Source organism: Lontra canadensis, unplaced genomic scaffold (assembly GCF_010015895.1).
Source record: "Lontra canadensis isolate GAN:19392208 unplaced genomic scaffold, GSC_riverotter_1.0 scaffold67, whole genome shotgun sequence".
NCBI classification, from domain to species: Eukaryota; Metazoa; Chordata; class Mammalia; order Carnivora; family Mustelidae; genus Lontra; species Lontra canadensis.
The window spans coordinates 2,875,876-2,895,862 of NW_022631061.1; the positions used below are offsets into that span (position 1 = coordinate 2,875,876).

The window sequence follows — 19,987 nt, forward strand, 5'->3', positions numbered from 1 at the left end:
GGTTTGTTGATTTGTCTGCTTGTGGGGTGCCCCAGAGAGGACCACAGCAGCCTTGTAGTCATATCTGGAGAGTTCTGCCCCTTTAAAAAGTCCAGGACTCCAGTTAATGAAGCAAACTTCCTCCAAGAATGTAGTCAGGTCTATACGGTACTGTGGTTTCTTTTCCAGAAAGCCTAAACAATATTAACTGTGGAAAATCGGTACCTTCCTCCACACTTGGATGTCTCCTCTTCAAGGTCGTCTTTTGTGCTGAAGCTGTGGAGAAGGCACTTTTCTTTCTTGCTCAGAAATCGCAGCTGCTTGGCACTCAAGAATGTCATCGACAATGACATGAAACAAGATAAGTGATGTGCAGGTCTCCAGTCTCTCAGGAATGCTCCACCTCTCAGGACCCATGGCTGCAATAATGGTGTTGGGGAAAGAACAGTTGGATTTGGTGCATTGCCTCTTATTCCATCCAAAATGGTGGAGAATTAATTGCCAGCCTTATCCTGTCCCCAGAGCTGTGTGAAGAGGCAGCTTATTATAAGGGCAAGTCTGGATCTGCTATCCTGTGGGGACCAGAACAAATGTTCTGCCCTGACGTCTCTGTTAAGCCATCGTTCTTTCTTTTTTTTTTTTTCTCCAAGTTCACGCCTGACGGGTAATGTACTGAGGTTATAATGAGGTTGGAGGGAGGCACGTGGCGCACCATGGCGTGAACACCCAATAATCACCCTCACGAACTATAAAAGGATCCGTTAAGCCATCTTTCTCCCTTCACTCTGCCTGGGACTAAACATCATTACCAGGACCACGTGCACTCCATTAACTGTTGAGCCTCTACCTGGGGGACCACTGAGAGGTGACAGTGACCCATGGGCATTTAAAGTGTGAGGTCCTGGGGCATCTGGGTGGCTCAGTCGATTAAGCGTCTGCCTTCAGCTCTGGTCAGGATCCCAGGGTCTTGGGATCCAGCCCGTCAGACTCTGCTCAGCGGAGAGCCTGCTTCTCCCTCTCCCTTTTCCTACTGCTCCTGCTTGTGTTCTCTCTGTCAAATAGATAAAATCTAAATAAAATAAAATAAAATAAAATAAAATAAAATAAAATGTAAGCTCCTTTAAATAGACATGTCCTTGACAGTGGCATCTCCCCAGGGCTGTCTCTCACCAAAGTGGCTGTGGTTGCAGGGGGAGAGGCCTTCTGCATGCTCAGCATTTCTCTAGCATGATTTGGGTTACTAAAAAAAATACGGTAAATTCCTAAGCAGGGCCCCCAGAATGCAGTTCCGTAACATGGGGGCTTGTGTTGTAATGAGGGAGGTGGAATGACTGGGGGGCAGGGAGCGATCACTCCCTGGATATCCGTCCGATCTTATGCTACGGTGAGCACATCATCATGGGGCTACATTGTGGATCAAACAGAAACATCATTTCCACCAAGTGCAAAGGGAGCAAACTTGACCTGCATTTCCAGATGTAGCTGAGAGATTTGCAGGCAGAGAAGTCACAGTTTGAGCAGGGGAGGAGGTCTGGGACTAGCTCTGTCCAGAGGCTCTGGCCCCAGTACCACAGTCCCTTCCTGTCACTCCAGTAGGGAGTTCAGGGGTGTGATGGGGTTGACTCTGGTGCATACCTGCTGAGCCCCCTGAGCTGGGCAGGGAGCCCTTTAGAACAGTGCCTGGGTGCCCCCTCCCCTGAGGACTGGCCAGTGAGCTCCGTAGGTCTTCTGGATCTCATTAGGGCTGCAGCTGTCCCAGCCTGGACACCGTGAGCGGAGCATGGGCCTGGTTTCTATCACTGGAGTGTTGATTTGGCCTGTAATCATCATCAGAGGGCACATTCCAGGCTCGTGGTTTAAGAAAAAGCATACTTTTGTCTGCCGTCGAGGAGCCATTTAGCCCTGAGCCTTTAATGCCCCTCCTGGCTCCGCACCTCTCCCTCTCCTCTCCAATCTGCCCATATAGCTTTGATTTCAGAAGCAGCCCAGCACGTTGCTCAGAAAGGCACCCCGGCCCCTTTTCTGGATATTCCTAAGCACTTAAAAGTGCCGGTGTGGCCAGATAAATGTGTGCTGTGTTCCTGTGCTGGGGATTCCTCAGGGAGGCGCTGGGCTCTGCATCTCTATTGGAAACACCCCATAAACTGCAGGCCTCAAGGCTCCGTTGTTTTCATGCTGGGCTCACATGCTGTCCCATCCGGGCTGCCAAGATACCTCTGACCAAATTGTTGCTTAAAGTCCCATACCATACATGGCTCCCCGAAGCCCCATCCTGCTCCCCGACAGCCAGCTGGTTGACTTTCACACACAGGCATGAGTTTTCAATGCATTAACTGTGACATCTGGGGCCACTATCATCAGGCACGCGGGATGATGAGTGAGCTCTGCTCAGCCAGGCACCCATTCACCCATGGGAGACTTTCAAGGTAGCTGGCTAACGCTCAGGCTGTATCTTGAGGGCAAAGGGATAGAGTCTGTCTCTGAGGGCAATGAAACTACCTTCAACTCTTCAACATATCTTTTCTTTCTTTTTTCAGGCCCCAGTGTGGGGCCTGATCGCATGACCCCAAGATCAAGAATCAGATGCTCTTCATTGCTTTAAGTCATGCCTAGCCCAGGCATAACAGCCAGCAATCTGATAATCAAGGACTGATGGGATTTCTACTGGCCAGATAAACAGAAAATTAAGGCTTCTCTTTTAAATAGCTTCACAGAAGAAAAAAAAAATACATATTCTAGCCACAGGCAGGTCCTGTTGTTGCCGAGCCCCCAAGGACGATGGCCTGCTGGCTGTGGGCTTGGCTGACTCATGGTGAGAGGGTGGACTTCAAGGCTGAGCTCAGGGCACACAGCAGATGACATGTGCACAGAAAGCCAGCACTGGCTTCGGGGGCCAAGGACACACAAGTCAGGGCTAGTTCCTGATGCTCAGGCACCTGGGGTCAATCAGGGATCCATGGTGCCTGAGGATTTAAAACAATTGCCACCAGCAGGGCAGGCTCGGGTAGGATCAACAGTGGATGGCAGTAGTTCCAGATACAGTTGTACCATCCCTAAATGAAGTCGACATCTTCCCCCTGGCAGGGTGTTTTTCTCTACAAGTAGGTTCGTCCACAGCTAAGGCTTAACCACCTGTCAGGGCAATGACCGATGACTTGATGGGTCACCTAGCCTTTGCCGTGGACATCCAATTCACAATCATTGGGGGAGGCATCTGCCAACTTCTGAGGAACAATCAAGGCCAACCTAATCTGATTTCACCCCCACCTTACATTTTTAAGCTGTAGGTTCTCATGAGTCTTTGACAAGAATATTAGGTCTTTATATATAGTGTCTTTCATTGTTGTGCCTGCCCGACACAAGGTTAAGTTCATGGCAAAGTTGGATTTTTAAACCACAGGCAGCGTGGACTTCAGAAAACCAAGAGCAGAGGGGAAGTGGGGGGAGAGCCGAGGCTGACTCCAGGAGGCAGAGGGGTAAGTGAAGTCTCTTGCCTGGCAGGAATCAGGGGCACATAATCAGAGGCCAGGCAGGATGACCTGGGAAGATAACAGAACCTTCCCAGGCCTAGCTTCCAAGATGTTGTGCCTAAAGTTTGTTCCTGGCTCAGGATGGTTCCTCAGCATTCTTGCTGCCCAAGCCCTTCTTTGATTCCAGCCACATGGATCAAAGGTGGGGTTGTCATCCTTTTCCGTGTCTCTACCTCCCTGGTCTCAGTCCCCTTGAGGAGATGACATTGGAGACAGTCCCTCTCTGAGGTTTATTGGAGCTGCAGCTGGTCGGGGAGAGGTGTTCCTTCCTGGGAGGGAGAGAAGAGCCCGGAAGCTGCTGGTGGTCATGCCCCCCACCTCCACTACCTTTTGATGAGAATGAAGCTAACATGCCGAGAGAGGCATGTGGCAAACGTGGCTGGAAGGTTCTGTAAGAGCTTGAGTCCCTGCTCCAGTAGGTCCTGAGGCTAGGAGGCCGCCGCCATCATCTGGTGAGATGAATCAGTGTGCTCCTCATCTCGCCCAAGTTCGCGTTGCGTTCCTTGCTGTGATACGTGCTAACGGTTTCTTAGTGTTCTGCATGTCATGTCGTTACTATTATCTCTGATGCACCATTTTTGGCACGTTTTGGCAGCCAAGCCCCACTCCGTTCCACAACGCCCAACGTGCGGGGTTGGCGTGGGCAGCAAGCACACTGTGCTGAAGCTTAGAAGCCGGAAAAGACTTTGCTTCTTCCCATAGGATTCTGGCACTGAAATCACACTTTCAGCTTCTGTTTTATAACTGAGTCGATACTCAGTTACACTCAGTTATAAATAGTCAATACTTAGGATATAAAATAGGAGCTAAAGAGTGTCCTTTCAATATGCACTTGGCGAGACATTTAGTATACACCGGGCAAGGTCAAAAGCAATGAGGAGAGCTCCATCTGGGATGACTTAGAGCCTTGTGTGGGTATGAGGCTGTGTGGTCTTTGTGGAGGTTGGCAACATTGGCTTCTGCCTCCAATGAGGCGTGAGCAAGGAGGATTTAGAGCAGAAGCTAGAATTTGCCATTCTTTCCAATCCATCCTGCAAACGTCAATTCAGTTCAACAAAGAACAACAGAACACGCAGCACGTGGGAGTCGTAAAGTTAAGTTCCGGTCTCAGAGACGGATCCGAGAGTAGTTCTAAGACACTGAACTCATCCCATGACTCAGAGATGCTTCAGCAGACTCCCCCGATATCTTCAGAATAAAGTGTTGGCTGGGGGGTGCCTGGGTGTCTCAGTGGGTTAAAGCCTGTACCTTCGGCTCAGGTCATGATCCCAGGATCCTGGGATCGAGCCCCGCATCGGGCTCTCTGCTCACCCAGGAGCCTGCTTCCCCCTCTCCCTCTGCCTGCCTCTCTGCCTACTTGTGATCTCTCAAATAAATAAAATCTTAAAAAAAAATAAAGTGTTGGCTGGGACTAGCTCTCAGGCAACTCGCCTGTCATCCTTACCTTCTGGGTTTCTGAGGCTGCTCCCCACTCTCCCAGCAGCCTGCCTCCCCTGCCTCCACAAGGCCCAGCCTCCTCACTGAGAAGGTTCATCTTTCTTCTCTCCTGCACTGGACTATCCATATCCTACCCACCTGAAGGGTCCAATTCACGTTCTTCCCTCTTTAAATCTTCCCAAGTCCAGTTCTTTTAAATCTTTCCGGTGGAATTTCCCCACCATTTATTTTTAAATTCTCTCAAACAGGGACTTCTATGGTTGCTTTAAATCAGGTCCTTATATCCAGTTGTCCATATCCTCCTTGAAGCCCTCCAGCAGCTGGGTCACGTGCGTGCAGGGTATGCCCAGAGCCGCAGACTGGGCGAGGGCTGAGGGTCTAGGTTTGAGTCTCGGTTGTGGGATGTTGGGCCGCTGCTCCCTCTGCTCCCTCTGCCTGCACCACACCTCCCCGTGTTGGCCTGGTGGTCTCTGCTGCCTGCAGTTCTTAGTTCAAGTCTTCCCTCATTACAGAGACCCTCTCCTGCCCAGTTTCCCCTGCTTCCCACCCAAGATTCTTCCACTGGACTCCCAATCCAGGGCAGACCCCCTCACTAAGTCTCGTCACCCCGAGCTGGCCTTCCTTGTTGAGACGTCTGTCTCCCTGACCCGCCAGGACCCCTGGGCTCAGAAAGGCCATTCAATTCATCACAAGTTCTCAGAGTTGCCGAGGACCTGGTATCTAACAAGGACTTAACACAGGCTCATTCAGTGAAGATGAAGGGGGCCTGCCTACTCCACAGGGTAGGGTCTCCCAAATAAATTACAATAAAATAATTCTGTGATCATGACGACTATCCAAACAACCATGTGCCTGGTGCTGTTCTGGACCATTGTCACCTGTCACCTAGCAGCACAGCCCATGAGGTAAGGACTGTCACCATCTCCACTGAAAGGATGCATGTATTAGTTTCCTTATGTGGTGGTAATAAATGACCACAAACCTACAAGTCTAAAATCGAGGTGTCCACAGTGCTGCATTCCTTCTGGATGTTCTGGGAGAGCGTCCTTTCCTCTTTCGGCTTCTGGAAGCTGCCCACATTCCTTTGCTCCTGGCCACGTGGCTCCAACTGTTAGCTTCCCTTGCCCCGTCTACCACAGACTCTGACCCTTCTCCTTCCCTCTTATAAGGACCCTGGTGATGACCCTGAGTCCACCCAGAGAAGCAGGATAATCTCTCCATCTCTAGACCCTCCCCTTAATCCCATCTGCAAAGTCCCTCTTACCAGGCGAGGTCACATAGTTGCAGTTGCCAGGGATTAGGGCATGGGGGTCTTCCACTGCCACTATTCTACCCACCAAGTGAAGACCCCGAAAAACAGAGGAAATTCTGTGAAATAAGCTGACGGCTGTAAAGTACTTTATACACACAAGATCATAATAATTTCCCCCACAGCATCAAGCACTTGGGAGGTACTCAGTGAATGCTTCTGAGTTGTTGAAATATTCTTTAAAAAGTGAAATGAATTGTCCTGATTTCTACTAAGATGCTCGCTCGGAAATTTGAAAAAACAGTTTTCCAGCATTGTTTATTGTCATTGTTTAGTTACCGGTTGGTTATTCCTTAGGAGCTCTCCACGAGGCAGTGTAACCTTGTTTACCATCTGAGGGAACAAGGTCAGACCGACTGGTGATCTCTGAAGGAGAAAGCACTGAACTCAGGTTGACCAGGTAGAGGCTGCTGTCCCAGAATATGGATTGGAGACACAAGGGTTCTATTCCCAGGCCACGATCCATTCTTCCAGTCTGCCAGTTAGCATTCATCACGTGCCTTCCACGTGCCAAGCCCTAGACAGCGACCCGGGGGACCACATCCTCTGTAGACGGGCACAACATCCTCTGCAGAGCTCGCAGTTCGCAGAAGGGAAAGATGTATAAACATACAATTATGATGTGGCACGGAAGGAGTAGGACCCAGGTGAGAAGAAGCAGCCTGTGCCATGCTTCTGGTGGTGTCAAGGGAGCCGGGGTACCCACCCGGGTAAGAAGGAGCTAGCTGCTGGATGTCAGTGCAGCTCCCAGGGATCCAGGGAACAGAGGGTGGAAGGGCCTGCTGTGGCTGGTGGAGGCTGAGGTCTGTGTGAGAAGCAGAGGGCAGGTGCAAATGGGCAGGGGTTGAAGGCGAGTGGGATGGGCTCCCTCTCTCTCAGAATGGGGCTTCCTCGGTTCTGTTCACTGAGGTGGCGCCTTAATCCTGAATCTGTTTTCTTTTGTCTCTGAAGTCTTTCTATTCGCTTGAGTCTTAATATATATCTTGAGGTAAGACAGAACCGATTTACCCAGTGGGCCCCCATGAAGGCCCAGGAAGTGGGTTAGCGTCGACCTGGTAGAGAAGCGTGAAGGAATCCCCTGTAAACAGGAGCCTCCTCCCTGGTCTCAGGGACACGCAGTCTCTGAGAACATGTGACTAGCAAGGCTTCGGGGTTCAGAAGAGCACCACCGGCCCCCTTTCTCCACAGTCACAGTTCCCACCCCTGGCTCTGTCCCCCCGCTCTGACACCGAGTAGCTGAAGACTCCAAGGAGATAATTTAAACTCTCTGAGCCTCCGTTTCTTGGTGAAGGTAAGAGTCCCTTCTCCGGCTGTTGTAAGGATTAGAAGATTCAATATACGTATCGTTCTGAGCCTAGTGGGTAGAGCTTAATGGGCGCACAAGAAACGTGCCAAGGGAAGCTCTGCCCAAGGAAAGTTTTCATTACAGTTGCTTTCTCTTTCTCCCAGTTCAAGAGTTTGTTCCCAAGACAATGCATAGACCCCAGAATTCTGCTACCTCTCGGCCAAGGGTAGGCAGCGGACTCCCCAGAGAGACATCAACACTGTCTCTCAAAGCTAGGTCAGTGAGGCAGGTGTCTGTGTTTGGCTCCTGGGGCATTCGGATCCACGAGAGCTGAACAAGACACGTGCTTAAATATTTACTCTGCTCGGAGCCACCCCGGCATGGCGGGGCTCAGAAGAAAACCCGAGCTCTGGCGTCACCCATCCCTAGCATGGTGGCACTGTCTGTCTTGATGGGAGGTCTCATCACCAGACTGGGCAGGCCTATTGTTTTCAAAAACCAACGGTAATTATCTCCACTCAAACTCAGGAATATCAGGCATAACAGATCCCTTGTCAAACTGGGGCAGTTAGAATGGTTTCCTGGGCTCATCTCTCTGAATGGCCAGGTCCACAGCTAAGTTCCCGGTGTAGACACACAGTAAGAATGCTAGAGGTGGGCGGGGGAGGAGAAGGTCTGTTTAAGCACCGGCTGAGTGCCTGGTGTGAGCTTTCCTTTCACCGATGCTACAGAAATGTTATGACTATGATTTTTTCTATTTTACAGATGAGACCGCCTGTGGCTGAGAGATAGACGGACAGGAATGTGCCCAAGGACACACAGCTATGAAAGGCGCGGCCAGGGTCTGGGTCCTGGCCCCTTGCCTCTAAAGTCATGCCACCGAGGCAAGACTAGTTCAGGAATATGTTTCCCAGCATCTTTGAAAGGCTCCCCGAGGAGGCAGGTCCCAGTGGGAACCACAGTGACCAGCGCATCCCAGCTTCATTTGATCGTCGGAGGTTGCGAATTCCTTTTGCCAAAGGCAGCCATGATCCCTGTGCCTGTCTGCAAATTTCTTCCATCGAATATGGCTCAGGCAGTGTCTCTCTAGGAATGTGAATAGGATAGGGCCAGACCCACATGCCAAACAGGCAGCCAGGGGGACGAAGGCCATCTCCAGGGTAACTGAAATCCATGCTCTCAAGCGAGAGACTCTAATGCTCTCTTGGATTCTACCCAGGAGCACTGAGGTGAAACCAACAACGCACACAAGAGGGTTTCCGAGTCTGGAAGGCAGGCCGACCCAGTCTGCTGATTGCTCCATGGGGGGACAGCATGCCTGGGGGGTCCCCTGGAGCCTCCAGGCAGTGTCCCCTCCCATGGGAGCCCAGCATTTCCACACCTGGAGGGAAAGTCTTCTGGGGCCATCATGGGAGACCAGGAAGGCTGTGTGGTTCAGGGACTGAGAGGCGGGTGTGGGAGGCCTTGTCTTCCCTCCATTTCCTGCCCTGCTGGAGACATTCTGAGTTTGTGGGGAGCAATGCTGGGGGGGGGGAGCATCTGCATTTTTAACAAGCCTTTGCTGGTGATTTTGATGTGGGATGTCTGTGGGCCATATTTTGAAAACTGCTGCTTTCCCTGCCAACACAGTTTTCATTGGATTCTCCTCTGGCCAGAGGGACAATTCTTGGAGCCACTGGGGTTTCCAGAAAACGAATCTGTGCTGAAGTCAATAGGCGTCTTGGGACACCTGGGTGGCTCAGTCAGTTGGGCATCTGCCTTCGGCTCAGTCATGATCTCAGGGTCCTGGGATCGAGTCCCACATTGGGCTCCCTGCTCAGCGGGGAGCCTGCTTCTCCCTCTCCCCATGTGCTTGTGCGCTCTCTCTCTCTCAAATAAATACAATCTTAAAAAAAATAGGAATCTTTACTGGACTCATCATGGAGTTGTGGAGGGTCCCATTAAGGCCTCGGGGACAGGGCTGGGCACGGAGCAGTGACCTGGCCAGGAAGAGTGTCCCCTCTTGTTCCCCCAGAGTCCAGAGTGAGTGGCCTGGGCTTGCCCAGAGGTGGACAAGCTAGGGCTCAGAGCACCAGGGGGTACCTGCAGGGTAAAGGCCCTGAAAGGGTTAATACTCTCTCAGAAGCCTGGATTTCAAGGGGTAATTTGAGCCCTGAGCCTTTCAGCCTGGACCTCTGGGCGTACCAGCCAGCACCTCAGTCCTGGTGCCTACCCCTGGGGCTCGAGATCCTGGGCCTCCCCTTCCTCCCTTCCCGTACCCTGGGTGCTCCGCAACAGACACAGTTACCCCAAACCCTCAGGACAAAGAAGCTTTCCTTATAGAAACACAGGCATGGAGGAAGAATGGGTCTGTGTCTACACACTTCCCAGTGTTCTGAAAAGGAGAACAAAATAAACACATGTGTGAGGTAGCGATTAAGATATTCAAAATATTTTCCTTTACTACTGAAGAAATCTGATGGCGGAAAAAAAGAACTGATTTTGTTGTTTCCCCCCACCCTGCACCCCCTTCAATTTTGGCTCCTTATTGCTTTCTGGATCTTTCAGGGTTATAACCGCTATCTCAATGACTAATAGAAAACTCCATTAGGCCCTTTCTTTATGAAGGGAATTAATGACTTCGAAAATTTAGTGCTTTGTAAACATAGAAGGAAAAGCATTTCCCCAGGCTCGTCGATTCCTTGGCAGGGAGGGAAGCTGGTTAGGAAAGTAAATGTTTCCAGCTTGCCGAGAGGCCCCCTCCCCAAGCACTGCCTGCTTCTTGTAAAGCCTGGCCCCACAACACTGGGGTGTTTCAAAGTCCTAAAGAAGGAGTCAAAGTAAAAGTAAGAGAAATAGGAGCCAGAGAGAATGAGATACATCCGTGGAGCTGAAAAAAATACCAACTGGTGAAATTGTCTAATACAAATGCATTTTTTTTCATAAAAATGTGTGCCCTCAGTAATCCCAGATTTTGACCTGAATTAGAGAAATCAGTTGTTTACACAGCCCAAACCCACAGACTAATTACCCTCTTTATTCTTTTAAACTTTCAGGCCTGGCCAAAGACCCAAAACCCTCAGAAATGAAAAACCTTTCAGAAAAAAAATAAATAAAAATTAAAAAAAAATTTAAAAACCTCTCAGGACAAACATTCAGAAGTCAGCTCAGGAAAGAAGGGGCTGTGGGATTAGGGGGGCTGGGGTTTCATTGCTGGCATTCATGTGGCAAGTTGCTAATACTTGAGGGAGGCGAGGTGGTGGGACAGAAGGGAAGGGGCTCGTTTTATTTAAAAAATGACATTCCAGACATTACCCCAAAGCTTTCCTTGTCTACCAAGTCTTTCTCCTTCAAAGCTGCCTTTTCCAGAGACCAGCCTTTTCCAGCCCTGTCCCTTCCTCCTTGAGAAAACCACAGCAACAGCATTTCAGCAAATCCTCACATCTTTGAAAGTCAGTCAGTCCCACGAGAAGACCCGAGTAATGGAGCTACCGAGGCCGGGCCGAGAGGATTCATTCATTCTTCCCTGGCGTCTTGGTTGGGTTGTGCTACTCATTTACTCATTTAACAAATGGTGTTGTGCACTTCTGGTGGGCAGATTTGGGGTCAAATCTTTGAGATTCAGAAATTGAGTCCTTCAAAAAGTGTATCCCTATTTGTCATAGCAACAGCAGCCAAAAAACACATCGCGTTGGGGATATCTGAGTTTCTGAGTCAACCCGCCATGACTTCCTCTCTGTTTCTTTAATAGGTTTCAAAGGCACTGGCCAGATGGGTGAAACGATATTGGTGGTTTGTAGAACTTAGGTCTTCTGAGGAAAAAAAAAAAACATTTAAATTTGTAAACTGGTTTAAAACTTAAAGGAAGTAAGTCTGTGGCTGACGCAAGAAGTTAGACTATACTTTCCAAAATCAGAAAATCAGAAAAATAAGGCTTTGTGTATTACATACAAAAGAGAAGAGTCTAGAAGACACGACTTGGAGGTGTCCAAATCAAAGATTAAGCAACATGAAGGGTGATAGGAAGTAGCTAGTGCTGGCCAATGTCGCCACTTGGGCAATCTGGCAGAGAACTTAAAAATTCTCCTTGTCCTCATCGGGTTAGAGGTACATGAAATTCACGAACCGTTTGGCTTAACGCTGTGCCATAGAGAGAATGTATCTGAGTCTGTTCTATTTTATTTGCATTTTGTTCTGTTCCACAAACAATTTAGGCCGTTTACAAAGAAGAGACAAAATATAAGCTTAGAATACACTAGAAACCAGAGCAAGAAAAAAAGCAAAGACAAGAGTGAAGGCATAACACAGAGCCAGGAGTGGGGTGAGGAAAAATACAAAGTTTACGGTGCAGGTCGGTACACCTCCTTTCAAAGGGCCACAAGCTGGGACCAGGAGTAAATCGAAAAAGGGAAACAGATGAGTGTTGAAAGAAAAGCAGATCAACTGCTTAGGAAATCACGATTTCCGGAACCAAAAAAAAGATGGGCATTTCTCCTAAGGGCCTTTCCAAGGTGGCCCTCTGTGTAACATACTAAGCCACAACCTTGATAGCACTGCGGGTCTTACCATCCCCTCCAACAGCTCAGAATTCAGAACTGTGGATTTTTTTTTTTCTGAAAAATTTTATTTATATATTTGACAGAGAATGAGAGAGAGAGAGAGAGAGAGACAATGAGAGCAGTAACACAAGCAAGGGGAGTGAGAGAGGGAAGGCAGGCTTCCCCCTTTAGCAGGAGCCCCAAATGGGGCTCAATCCCAGGAACCTGGGGTCATGACCTGAGCTAAAGGCAGACACTTAACCACTGAGCCACCCAATAGCCCCACAACTGTGGATCTTGGCATAAGATTTCAGTTCACTTTTTCTTGGTGTGTTGCCTGCTCCTGAAAACTGCACCCCAGGAGAAAGCCTTATTCAACATGGACCTACTTTGGTCCAGACAATTGTACCTTCCAGAATCTGCCCTATGCATTAAGTAGACAGTATAGAAAATGCCACCAGTGGCCCTGTTTTTCAACTCTCACGTTGTAACCAACACCCATCCAAATAAGAGGGTCCACGCGGGCTAATAAAAATTTGTATGAAGCCAGATTACCTGCCACGGAATCTGGACATCGTACCTATGCAAAACCCAACCCTCGTCCTGCCTGGGGAGGGGACAGCACTCCGAGGCATACAGGTAAACTTGAGACTTATCCCAGGACCAACTGACACACGATGCAGACAGGAATGGGTGGTTTGTCGTTGTTAAATGGTAACAACTCTACATTCTATCCTTCAGATGTCTTCCCACTCTGGTCACATTAAGCGTGTTTAAGTGATGCTGCGTGGAAGCTTCTTCACGTTACAGGATAAAGAAGCTGTTCCCCTTAGCAGAAGCCTGGAGCTTGCCCAGGAAGGAGGGCACTTCGGAAGCAGCCTGCTCATTAAAGGGCAATGAAAAGACAGGTTTCATCACCCGCGCCCTCGCCGGCTCTGGGAGTAGGGCAGGGAGGACGCGCCCTCTAGTGGCTGCTGTCAGAACGTCCCCCATGGGCGCGCTCTGACTCTGTGGGAGCTCCGGGATGAGACGCCTGGCATTAGCGGTTAACCCAGAGCTTGCGGGAGGTCGCGTTCACTCCCTCCAGCCTGGCTGAGCCTTTCCCTGAGGGTGATCACAGAGGGGCCTGGGCTGATGACAGGCAGGAAACCCGGTTAGTAAAGGGACGGCAATACCTCCTTGTACAGGGCAGCGTGCGTTTGACGCAGAGTACCCCTGCCACAGACCCCTGGGGTCCCTGCATCCCTGTGGGCAATGTCTCTGTATAGCTAAGTCCCTCTCCCTTCGCTGCGGAAGTCCTGGGACGCCCTTGCCAGCCTGGATTCCCTCCGACTGCTTCTGCCTGCTGATGCTGACAGATTTTCCTTGTCCTCCACTGCTGCAGGGTTCCCGCACTACCTAGAGGAGCTCGGAATGGGGGTCTTCAGGCCTCCGACCTCAGGATGACCCCTCAACATTGCTGTGAATTTGATAGGTGTTTACAAACAAGCCCTGGAACCATTTCTAGTACGATTTCCGTGAGAAAATGGATTCCAGTTTTTAAACAACCATCGTGTATACAATCCATTCATAAGATAAAGACTCCCCTTGGCTACTTCTTGCTACTCCTGCCCAGCATCCCCCTAGCTCTCTTCCTCAGGTCAAGTTCAGGGCCCAGGTCTCTGAGAGTCCTATGTACAGGTCAAGGGTAGGGGCCCCTGGCCGGGTTTAGGCTGGGCCACTTGTAGGATTTGGATCTGCCTGGGCAGGTCTGAAGGACTGTGTGCCAGCCAGGGGCTGTGTGTAGTGGCTCCCCAGGGCACCCAGCAGGCACAGAGATGCACCAACCGTCCGGACTTGTCCTACGGAAACCAGGGTCCCTGACATTTGGGGGATCGTAGACCCCTTTTGAGAACCTGACAATAACTGTGGTAGTCTTCCCAGGAAATGCCTGTTCGTATACATCTCAGTTTCAGATGGCAGACCTCCCAGGCATCCCAGGGGCCTTTTAAATCGGGTTGAGAACCCCTGACTTGAGGGCGGTGGGGAGGGTACGGGGGCTGGAGGGCTGGGAGAGAAGACAGGGGGAGGGGATGGGGACAGATGATGACAGAGCTTCAAGCATTTGAAGAGGACTTAATTCTAATTTCTGCCTCAGCTCTGACCCTCAGCTCAGCCTCCCATGAGCTCATGGATTCTGCGAGCAAAAAATCGGAAGCCAATTCCCTTAAGTGCTCAGCAAGGCCCTGGAGGCAGGCTGCCCAGCTTGGCCCCATATGGCTCTGGCACAATGAGGGCTCAGAGAGCAGAGCTGGCTTGGCCTCAGAGTGCTGGGGCCCAGTCGCCCATCTGGCAGGGGTGGGGGAGGGCCCCACATTATCTTGGGAGACCATGGTGCCCACCGGCCCTGGAGGGGGAGGGTCTTAAGTCACCTTGGAAGGAGTTGGCTTGGAAATTGGGTGTCACCAAACAATGTCTGGCTAGAGAGATAGCGAAGGCAGTGAGGAAGTGGGTCTTCCAGGACCTCCTCCAGGAAGTCCCCCGTCCCGAAATAATTCACTTGGGTTTGCAGGGGATTAGATGTCCGCCATTAACAGGCGGAGCAAAGAGCCAGCAACACAGGATTGTGCGGGGATCAGAAGTGGCATCGTGGGACTTACAACAGACACACAGCACTTAGGGTACACCACGAACGGTGAAGCACTCTCACGTAGCAACGTAGTAATGGATTAAAGGCACACACAATCCTGAGTGATAGGTCCTATCGTTATTCTCAACTTAAACTTAAAGCCACTGACACACAGAAAAGTTCAGCACTCTGCTAAAATCACACAGCCAAAAAGCAGCAGAAGTGGGATTCAAGCCCCCGTAGTGTGGACCTGTGTTTTTTTGTTTTTGTTTTTGTTTGTTTTTAATCCCTATCTTTGCTGGCTCTAGGATTACTAGTGGTCAAGAATTTAAACAGTTGTATCAAATGGCTTTGAGTACATTCCCAGCTCCTCCTCTGAGCAGTGGTGTGAGCTCAGTAGGTTTCCTACCTCTTTGTGACTCAGTTTCCTCAACAGAGTAGAAAATGACATCAGTTCTACCTCCTGGGGATGCGTGAGGGTTAAGTGAGCCTGTTCTGGACAGGGTTTGTACTGACCTACAGAAAAGTGCTCAAGGTGATATGACATTTATAGGAAATCTTCAGACTCACGCCATCCACAGACCTCAAAGCGGATTCTTTACAGTAATTTGCGCCCAGACTCCTCCAGCAGCCCAGCCCCGCCCAGCCCCACCCCATGACGCCTTGAGGTAGGAGGCCTGAGTCCAGCCACAGTTATGGAAACTGTGGTGTTTGGAAGTGGTGTTTTTCCCATGGATTCCTTGCTGGGCACAGAGCCTTTCAGCTCTCCCAGTTGCCCGGATGCTCCGTCTTCAAAGAGCTCCGGGGCGAGAAGCCTGCCCCAGCCCCTGCACGTTCCTCCCAGCGCCTGAATTAATAATGCTGTTGTTCTCCTCAGAGACCAGGGCGGTGGGGGAGAAGCTGAGGGTTTGCTGTCCATCCACCAGGCTGTCTGGCAAGCTGCAGGGAACTCGAGGAGGAAGGGGAGGCCCGTGGCTGGGTAGGTACGGCCCACCCGCCTTCCAGCAGCCTGGTGCGTGCACTCGTCACCCAACAGTTCTGGGGTGTGTCGTTTGCTTTGGTAAAGGATTCCCTTCCCCAGGGTTTGGAAGCATTGCATTCATACAAATTCCATCCATAGGAAACTTTTCTCTTACGGTTTTTATGTAAAGCCGTTTGCTCTCAAAATCGGGGACACTGACTACCAGTTCTGCAAAAATGTTCCTACAGGCGGATGAAAGCGAGAGTCTGGGTTCTGAAGCCCGTTGTGAAGGCGGGTTAGATGAAAGGTAGTGGCCCAGGGTAGGGGCTGTGTAGACAGCTGTGTGTGGGGGGGCGGGTGCGCAGGACTGTGGAGAAAGGAGGATATTTTTTTGGATTGGGTTTTCACAGATTGAAAAACGTTATGTTTTTGAATTACGTTTTATGTATTTGTTTTAAAACTTGCTGTGGAATATGGAGAAGCACAATGTGATTTCCCTTCAGAAACTGAGTTCCTCAGACAGGACACCAAATACTCAGAGGCCCGCAATGGAGGCTTTTCCTAAATGAGCTAAATGTCTATCTTTTCCTTTTCATTTCAGAATTCATTAATCTCGCCTCCTTAGAGGCTTCCACACCTCCTCTGCATGTCTTGGCATTAAGAGCAGGAGAATCTGGGCTTCTCATCTCAATGAACCCCCCACAACCCCCACCCAGCCATGCTCATGTTAGCTGGGGCAGGAGCTACTTCTAAGAACCAAAAATAGTCGTTTCATCCCAGGCTTTTCTTTCTCTGTTTGTAGAATCAGAACTCAGCTCACTTAGGCTCTTTTGCGGATGCCAACATCTTTGCACTGTGAGAGATTTTGTCCCCCAACCCCTGCAAATACACTTGTATGCAACTATTTTTCCTGACAAATGAGGTTTTGTTAAACCAGTTAATTTATATAATGATAAGTGCACCAGGAAAGTTTATTTTCAAAAACTGTCCTGAAGTTAATACTTTTCATCTTTCTTTTCTTCCTTCCTTCCTTCCTTTCTTGTTTGCTTTTAAAAATCCACAAATAGTGCTTATTATAGGCAAGCAGTGGATGGGGAAATAGCACTAAACAAAACAGACGAGGTTTCTGCTTTCCTAAAGTTTTGATTTTAGGACAAGCACATTTTTGACATGAGTGGCCTGATCGTAGTGTGTTTTGGTGAAGAGCGTCTGATTAGAGGCGGGTGTGGGGAGTGGGGGCTACCAGGAATGGGCCCACTGGGCAGGACTTTTGGTGAGTCCAGAGACCAGAAGGGCCATGGACGCTGGAGCAGAGTGAGGTGAAGCCACCAGAGCAGCTAGCACTCTGGGTGCCACGGTGAGTGCAAGCTGTCCCTGTGGAGACTTTGGGAAGCTATGGGAAGTCTTGAAACTAGGAAGAGACTTGATCTGATTTGTTTTGAAAGACCTTCTGTTGTCAAGGTTTTGCTGCAAAATAGTGTAGGGAGAGGGCAGCAGTGGGTTGGAGTGTAGTTACCACAAGACTGGCCAGGTGATGGCTGGGGCCCGGGGATATTATGGGCCATTTTGTTTTGTGTGTGCTTGAAAATGGCTATTAAAAAATTTATGAAAGAACTCTTTAAACAGCAAAAGAAACAAAATGGAAAAAAGAACACTTGAAACTGCAAACAGATGCAACAAAACAATAGCAAAATGCCCTCTGTGGCTGTCCTGTGGAAGACAGATTACACAGAGGGGCTGATTGGAGGAGGACACCCAGTGAGAGGATGGTTGCAATAGTAGTTCAGGGAAGGAGCAGCAGGGCCTGGCTCCAGAGGAGGGCGGGGCTGTTTTGGAGCTGGGGCCAGTGAGACTGGTTGGAGGAGGGGTTGTGGGGTAGAAGGAGAGGAAAGGGGTCCAGGCAAAGTCATTATCTTCAAACGCACCTTTGCCACTAAGTGGGACTGTCATCCCTTGAACTGCATCAATTAGCATATGAGTTGGAGAAAGTGTATTAATCATGACTTTTAGTTTCTGATGCTTTGATCCGCGGGGCCTGGCTGGCCCTGGAGGATGAGCCTGTTCCTAGCAACAGTCAACAGCTTGCCCATGAGCCTGCTTTTCAAATCCAAGCAAACCCAATCCGGAGCCCACACCCCAACCACCTCCCTTATCTGTCAGGCTCTCACACCCTGGCCCACTGCTCCCCCATCCTAATGCATCACCCCAGGGCCAGTACCCGACAATTTGGGACAGCCTGTGCCCCAGAGCCCACCGAAACAATTCAAAAGGGCCAGTGCTAAGCCTACTTACACTGTGTTGCTCATACCTCCCTGTTTAAAACCCACAGTGTTTCCCTGGGAGGCCCTCCTCTTGGGAACCAAGAGGCACAGACCATCTTTCCAATGGGGGGTCTCCTGTTCTGCTGGCCAGGATGGTGACATCCCAGAATAGTAAGGCAACTTCCGTTTTTAAACAGAGGACCAATTCCTGTTGCTATTGGAGGGACCTGGATGTTAGGATCTAACCGAATAAGAAGGCTAGGATAGGCTAGGATACTGAGTGAGGGAGACCGGGTGGCACTGGGGCACTCTCACCTGCCAGGGCCTTACAGAGAACGGCCCGGAGGAGTGAAGCAGAGGACAGGGGAAACAGAAGGAATCTGAAATGTCCTCCTGGTGCTCGTCAATAGGGCCACGACTTTTGCAGCTCTGTGGGAGCTGGAGTTCGTCATGAACTTGGTTCTTCCAAGAGGGTGTGAGAGGGGGGTGATGTGAAGGCATGGGGGGCTATTCTTTCCTATGTCCGTGGCCTACTGCTGTGGCAGGGACCCTCATGTTCCCCTTGTGAGAGCTGTTATCAGGAGAAGCTGCCCATTAAGGGTCCCATCTCCCGTCCACCATGCTGGACCCCGTGTCACTGTGGGACTGTGTGACTGTCCGGTGGTTGGCTGGGTAAAAGCTCTGTATGTCACTGCTGACCAAGGGGGTCATTCTGGTGTCTCTCCTGCTCTCCTGCCCAACCAAATGTTGATGATAAAGTGTCACATGGCAAAAGGATGAGGACTATTCAATCCAGAACATTCATATCAATTTAAGCTTCTGACATTTGGGGTTGTTCATACAGCAGTTAGCTTATTACGACCCATACAAATGCCTGGTCTGAGTGGACAAACGTCTCATGGGTAATCAAAATAATAAATAATCCCCAAATGATAGTTTAGTCCATAATTAGAACTCTGGTCTGACCAAGTCTTGAGTGGGATCAGTTAAAAAAAAGCAAATGACTCCTTGTTGGTTCCTAACCTGCTTGGTGGGGGTGGGGGGGCTTCCCAGGTGAAATCTGAAACTGGCTTCTGAAAACAGGGGGCAGGGAGAGACTGGCTGCGGGTCAGTAAGGACAGTTTTAGTAAGCAAAGTGAATGAACATCTGAGGCTTGTCTTGGACAGCAAGGTAAACTGATCCCTGCAGCTGCAAACCTTCAAAGTTTATCAAGAGGGTTCGCTGGGTCCAGACACTTGTCCTGTTCAGGGGCGCTCATCGCCACACCACTGTCTCAAGGCTGTGTCCCCTGGGCAGCCTCTGAGAGCAGGGAAGGCAGGTAGGGCCTACATTCCAAGGATGTGGCATGGGGTGAGGAACTCCTGAGCACTCAGGCCCAGCTCACAGGTCAACTGACAGTTTCGAGAACCTTCCCCACCACTCCTTCTGCCCACTCCATCATACGTGTTGTTCACCAGCATCAGAATGACCCAAAGACCAAGCACAAGAAGGAGGGGGAGGAGAAATGAAAGGGCTTGGAAAACACACTTCAGTTGTTCCCTGAGAACTCCCTTAGCCAATCCATAGAGGGAACTGAGAACAAGAAGGAAAACTGAATGCAGTGACCACCAAATCTGTCATCCATGCAGTCAGTAAACATTTCGTGAGCACCTATTCTGTCCAGATACTGTACTGGGTTTGGGCCTGTGGAAAATAAGTTAGACACGGTACTCATCCCGAAGGGAATTAGTCTAGTTGTGACAGGCAGAAACAAAAATGAGTAAGTAAAACAATAAGTGAGACAACTGCTAAGTTGTATTGGAGGTTCTGATGGTGTAAAAAAAGAAAAACAACCACACACACAAAAAAAAAAACCACACACAAAAAAACACAAAAACCTGAGGGAGAGTGTAAGGAGCAGGCAAGGGTGCTGTCTCCTAGGGTCTAATGGAAGAGAAGGTGTGGGCTACAAGCAGAGGCAGGATGGATGTCAGGACTGGGAGATAGCAGAGCATGCAGCAGGAGAGCATGAAGCACTCCAATCAGAGGGGGCAGCATGTGCAAAGGTCCTGAGGTCATGAGGCTGTATATGCTTGAGGCTTGAACCACTGAACAAGTGA

At 50.0% G+C, this 19,987-nt stretch overlaps 1 non-coding gene across 1 annotated transcript; it reads right to left on the reverse strand.

Moving 5' to 3' along the window:
- Window positions 1-633: 633 nt before the first annotated feature.
- On the reverse strand, window positions 634-737 carry LOC116880755. The gene has a single exon (XR_004385269.1). It is a non-coding gene; the product is annotated as a small nucleolar RNA U13 (small nucleolar RNA).
- Between the last annotated feature and the right edge of the window lie 19,250 nt (window positions 738-19,987).